Consider the following 6,807-nt stretch of genomic DNA (forward strand, 5'->3'; position numbering starts at 1 on the left):
CCTGCTGCTGAAATAATGCTGGTGTTGTAGAAAACCAGACGTCCATCAAAAGAATTGCTTATGCAGCTAAATAAAATGACCTAGACACAGCAGACAATCTTAGAAATCTCACTTACCCTAGAGTAGCAACTTTCTAACAATGTTAAGGCTCAAAAGCTTTTACTTGTAGAAACCACGTATAGTAAAAAGGACGTCGGAATAAACTTTTCTCCACAAATATAAACATATCTATATTGTTTTCATTTTGTTCTTTTGAGTTAATAATGTGGTATATTACATTTTTACTACTGCATTGTTCTGTGTTCCAAATTTTAAAGCAATCCAGTAATATGAAATACAACACAACTGGAGCAAAGTAGCCTCTTTATATCTTTCTTAAGCATTAGATTTGCAAATGTATGAAACAATGTAAACATTGATCTTAATATAACTGCTATTTCTTAGCCGAACTTTTTTTTAGTTATTAAAATGTCACATATAAAATTCCCAAAACTTGAGCATTCATGTTTTCACCTGAGCTGAAATGGATCACATGAGCCCTTCAATCCTATAGTCAATCTGGCAGGCAAAGGGTCTCATTATGGAAGCTCTCACTGAGTCATGTGTCTATGTAGATTGGGGAATACTGTAGCTTTCCTATGATATCCTTGCAAAGGAGGAGGGAAAAATAAAGGCTTCCTCTTAAGGCCTCCCAAAATGAAAAGATAACACAGAGATTGTAAACTTCACTGACATAGGATGAGTGCTGGAATTGGGGGGCAGGGTGAAAGAATGGAATAAAAAAAAAGTTAAAGTTCAATCTTCTATCTTACTTCTGTGTTCATGTACGAACGAACACTCTCTGAGGCCACACTACTTCATAGCTGCTGGTGATAAAAACCTGAAAATATAGTCTAACCTAGTGTATATAAGTAGTTAATAAAATAAATAATGTTACGGTAGTGTGTCCAAGTACAATGGAAAAAATAAATCAACTCCTTTGTGCATATGAAGCAAAATTTAAGTGTGGGATTATATTGAACCATATTTCCTTAAAGGATTCATCAAAGTATACCAAGAGGTGAAAAAAACAAAACAAAACACTGAAACAGTCCGATAAAGCCTAGATGCAGAAAAATAAACAGGAATCATACTGTGAAAGACTTTGTGTGCCTTAATCCATAAATTGTGTTCATGATAGTCATGGAAGTGTCCGAACAAAGGTGAAATTTGTGTGAAAGAAAGATCATGAAAAATGAATTGGAGGAGTTCAAAACTATCAGAAGGAAAACTCCCAACTTAGACAATTAAGGATCTAAACAGTACACACTGGCTTAGTTCAAGCAAAGGTTAAGCCTTGATCTCATCCTTTGTCTGTATATATAAACAAAACAGTGAGGCCTGTCTTTTCCTAATTAGAAAAATGACATAGGCTTATTATAAAATTTTTAATATACAAAATAAATTTTAATCAGTCATAATCCCATTACCTAAAGGTACCCATGCAGTAAACATTGTAGTATATTTCCTCCTTTTATTCCCTGTGCTTCAATTAAATATGGCAGTTGGGGTACTGAGTTGTCCAGAGCTTGAACAAGGAAAATACATAAGTAGGAGGTTTCTTAATCATTTATGACAGCTGACCAAAAAGTATGATGAACTAAAAAACATGGTTTTCCAGAGAGATGTTAGCAACTTTAGTATGTAATTCCATGGCTGCAGAACCTAAAGAAAAATGTAGACCTGAGAATTATTATGGACTTTCTTTTTGTCAGAAAAAGTCCTAGATGCAGGCTATGGTCCATGTTTCCGGTCACTAGAGTGAAAGGGGAAGGGTCTGAAGATTTGGCACTCACATACACGTAGAGGATTGTAGGAATCTGTGCATTTGAAATGTATTGTGTATGAGTCAGGTCGTTAAGGGTTCCCTAATCTTATGTTACTCAAAAAAAAATAAAATATTGTATATGAATTTAGTCTTTCCTTCCTATTGATACATTTATCATAGTTATGACTATAATATTGGGCTACTTCTCTCTGTACAATCCAAAATTAAAAATAAAACTAAACATTTCTCAATTTTTGATGTACTTTTGAATTTAATACTTAGAAAGTATTTCTTTTTTTCCATAAATTGTAAAATGCACTGAATATATATACATGAATATATATGTGTATGTATACATAGAGACTTTAAAATATATACATACATGTATTAAGAGAGAAAGAGAGAAAGTGAAAGAGAAAGAGGAAATTATCCTTGATTAAGAGCAATTAATTTGATAAACTTGTCATTGGGATATCTGGTACTGAAAATAGTACTAAATTACATACTAAGTGGTATTTATTTTTCTTTTTTATTTAAAGAAAGTTGGATAATACAGAAAAATAGATAATAGCCAACTCCTCAAACATAACCTCTGTTAATATTTTAATGTATTTTAGCATTTATTTCTATGTACAAGTCATAATTTTGAAAACTGTAATCAACTTTCTTTTTTAAGCATTCTATTTTATCATTAGTTTCAAATATATGGTACATTGGTTAGATATTGATATAGTTTATGAAATGATCTCCCTATTACTCGATCATGCAATCAACTTTTGTGTATGCTTTTGTGAGGTAATATTATATTAAAAGTATGTCATTGTCATTACATTTTCTTTAAAAACCTCATTAAAATGGCTATAGCATATTCCATTTGCACTGCTCCTGTTTATGCTATAATGTACATCAATATTACCATTTTTGATCAATATTACCAAATTTCTTTCCAAAGAGAGTGTATCCATCTACATATCAATCATAATATGAGTGTCCCTTTCAATAAATCCTCACCAACTTTAGGCCATATCTTTTTTTTGCTTATTTGAGTACAGAAAATGGTAATTTGTTTTTATTTAAATTTTAAATTACTAGTGAAGTCAAATCCTTCCATGCGTTTTTAATTAGTATTATTTCTTCTGTTTTTACATCTTTTTGTTCTCATTAATCTGTTTATATTAATGATTAAGAAAACTTCTTAAAAAGAAACATAAAACAACCTAATTGACAGGCTGTATTTCGAATATCCTCTTCCTTTGGATAACTCATTGACATAAGCAAGGGGAAGCCAGCTACCAATTGGGAAAAATGAGACCAGCTCACTCTGAAAAAAAAAAAAAAAAAAAAAAAAAAAGGCCTCAGTTTTTAGAATAAAGAGAAAATAATGATGTTAGTTTTTCCTTCTTGAAAGGTACAGAAACTATTGACTGCCCTCTTGAAGTGTGTCTTGCTGGGTAATGAATCAGAAACAACTCTAAGTAAGTGAAGCACCTATTGAAAATATAGCAAACATGCAAGAGGTGTTTCTGGAAAAAATGACTGAAGAAATGAATGAATTCCTGTGTACTGAGTTTCTGCCTGATCAATGATGTTTATTTAAGCAGAAACAAATAAAATTATGTCAGATGAACATAAGAGGAGATAAAGGTATTTAGGAATAGGCAAAGAGAATAGTGAGTTAAGAATTCTATAAAGGCTATTTTGAAGAGATAAATTTAAAGCAAGAAGCAAGGTACGTCTGGAGAGCAAATAAATTCGGAGTAAAAGAAGATAAAGCAAACCTCCAAAAAAGAAAGTTTATTTTGTGTTTGAGCATAGATACATGAAAATAGAATATAAAAGGTAGAAGTAATTTTTATGGTTCATTTCTGGATTTTATTAGCCTAATATAACAAAGAACACTGTCACAAGTGATAATATGGACCAAAATAAATAAATAAATAAATAAAAAGGCTACTCTTTAAAGGAAAGTGGTGCAGATTTGTATCCATATAAAAGAACCTAGGACAAATTGGTAGGAAGATTCCTCAAATAAAGTTTGGCCCGGGAAAAGATTTACCAATAATGACAATAAGCAGATTATTAGGTTGTTAGATGCTGAGGTTTTTAAATAACCAGAAATCTTTAGAAATCCAATCAAGTAAGACACATTCCTTATGATCCGATCAGCATTTTAAGGGATAGAAAGTGAGGAACCAATTTCCATGAATACGCTTGTCAATCTAACATTTGACAACACACTTAATGGCTGAAGTGATACAAAAGAAGGTGAAAAATAAAGCTGGAAAAGAGACCTTGTAAAAATGGTTTCATACATTAAAATCCATGGCACATATCATTTATACCTTAGGATAATTAAGAAAGCTATCATTTATAAGATCCCATTTGAAAACACCTTAAAAAAAAAAGACAGGTTAGCTGGTAAAAGCAGCACTTATTTACAAAAAACAAATCTTGTCATACTAATTCTACCTTAAAAAAAAAAGAGAGCGAGAGAAAGAGAGACCTTACTAGACTAAGTAGAAATGTTAGATATAGTCTATCATAATTCAAGGGCATTGAGTATATATTGTAGACCGTTATTAGATGCATATATATTTGCTGGAGAATGTATATAAATATAAGAGAACACAGTGAATTAGCCAGTAAGTAAACCAAATTTATTATGTATTTGTGGGGTGAGAACAAGGTGGACAATTACTTAGAAAGTTGATTCAAAATTCACAGTGACCTTGGCAAACTGAAGTCATAGTCAAACACTAATAGAGTAAAGTGCAACCAAAGTGAGGTCAAGTTTAAGTTAGTCCAAAAAGAGGGAAAAAAACAAGTTGCAAATACAAGTTGTAGAGGACTAATATGGAAATAAGCCAAAATTCATATGTAGTGTCATAAAGTGTAACAAGTTGCCCAAAGTTACTATAATAAGTTGTAACCATTAAAGCCATACATAGAAAGCAGAATTTAGACCTAAATTTAAGAAAATAAACTCAAAGTTTACTAAAAAGTTAAACATTAAACAATTTAAAGTACTAAAAACAATTTTGTCTATGAAAAAACTATTAAATTTAATCATGTCGTGAAAGATTACTAATCAAATCTTTCAATCTTCCTAAAAGTGCAAAAAAAAAAAAAACAGAAACAAAAACAAAAACATAGAGTAAATTCTTGAGTAATAAATAAGAGAAATCCTACAAGAAGAGCTAAAACATTGAGATTTATAACCACAATATATTAGCATATATCTATATAAAGAGGTGTATACATCACTTGCCATGATGCCAGTTAGTACAAATAGATACTTAAATAAATCAATTTTAATGACTACTATAATGATAAATATGATCTATCCTGGAAGCTGAGGCACTTAACATTTCTTGATCACCTACAGAATGCCAGCTACAGAGCTAGGCACTCAGCATTACCAGTTTGCCAATCTTAACAGGAATCCCTGAACTGAACACAGCTAATACTATCCCTATTTCACAACTAAAGGTGATGAGTAAGTTCCAGATCAAGATTACATAACTAATAAGTTGCAAAGCCAAGATCAGAACTCGACTCTTAGCCAACGTCCATCCTCTTGCCAGGACATCAAGAGCTGGTTAAGATCCAATTTGAACTCTTCCTAGAAATATCTTGGACGTAGAAAGACAAAAACTAAGTGAAGGCAGAAACACAAAAATTTTTGTAATGATGACTTTTGATTAGAGGGTTTTTGCTGATCTTGGTTAGGTTTAGGGTTATGGTTAAGGTTAGGGTTAGGGTTTAGAGTTCTTAGGGTTATGGTTAGGGTTAGAGAAAAAAAAAACTCTTCTTAGAAATATCAAGGAGATAGAAAGACAATAAATTAGCTAGATCAAAAACTATGTAAAGGCAGAAATACAAAAATTATAGTGATGATGGCTTACTTAAAGGGTTTTTGCTGATCTCAGGTTTAGGTTTAGGGTTAGGGTTCGGGTTAGAGTCTTAGCATGAGGGTTAGGGTTAGGGTTAAGCTTAGGGCTAGGGTTAGGGTTAGGGTTAGAAAAAAAAAAGATCCAATTTGATAGGAAGAATATATGACTGTAGAGGTAGCAATGCTAAGAAATATTTTATTACCTGAAAATGAATAAAACGCAAGCAGTAAAAATCAAGTAATGAGAGAGAAGAAAGAATCCATAACTTCTCTAATTTATTATTATATTTAAAATTAAGATAATATAAGAAATGAAAAATAATGAAGAAATAAAACTACAACTTTTTATACTAATCTAACTAGTAGAATGAATGGGACTGGGAGCCATACTTTTAAAAGGCCGATTTAGTGGAACTTACCTAAAATAGCAAAGGATATTTTATATTTTTCTATCTGAAATACTATTGCTTGAAGTTACTTATTCCAGAATCGGGATAAATGAATGCCATTGAATTTTCATGGTTGCTCATAAATAATTACTAAAAAAATAATAAAATAATCAGTTCAGGAGTTATTTGAGTACTTTGTATGTACCAGGCACTCTATATCAGGAAACAGGATAGTTTCCTGCTGAAAGATGCTTTATAGGAAATTGAAAATTTTTTTTGATGTATTGCTTAAATTCTCATCAGACAAACAGAGAATATTTTTTTAAATGTAGTTTTATATAGCTGAAAGAAGTCTTTAAAATAATCCTTTCTAATTCCCTTGTTTTATAAATATAAGAAACATATCTAAAAGGTGAAGTCATCTTATTATCCTTGATTTATTTAATACTAGAACTAAAGCCTTTAGTAGAAATAAGTGTAGAAATATAAGTTTTGAACAAGTCCTACATTTCAAATAAAAATAATTTTTAAATGATGAAATAATAGTTATAGAAACTAACAACTACATAAATCAAACTCTACACTTAATGTTGACCTAAGCATTTTCTTAAAATTTGGCCTAAACATGTCCACAACACAAGCTTCATAAAATGGAATGACTAAATCATTGGCCCCTGTCATTTTAAATAGTACAGTATTTCAAAAAAAAGTTTTGAAAA

Source organism: Rousettus aegyptiacus, unplaced genomic scaffold (genome assembly GCF_014176215.1).
Source record: "Rousettus aegyptiacus isolate mRouAeg1 unplaced genomic scaffold, mRouAeg1.p scaffold_m13_p_2, whole genome shotgun sequence".
Classification (NCBI taxonomy): domain Eukaryota; kingdom Metazoa; phylum Chordata; class Mammalia; order Chiroptera; family Pteropodidae; genus Rousettus; species Rousettus aegyptiacus.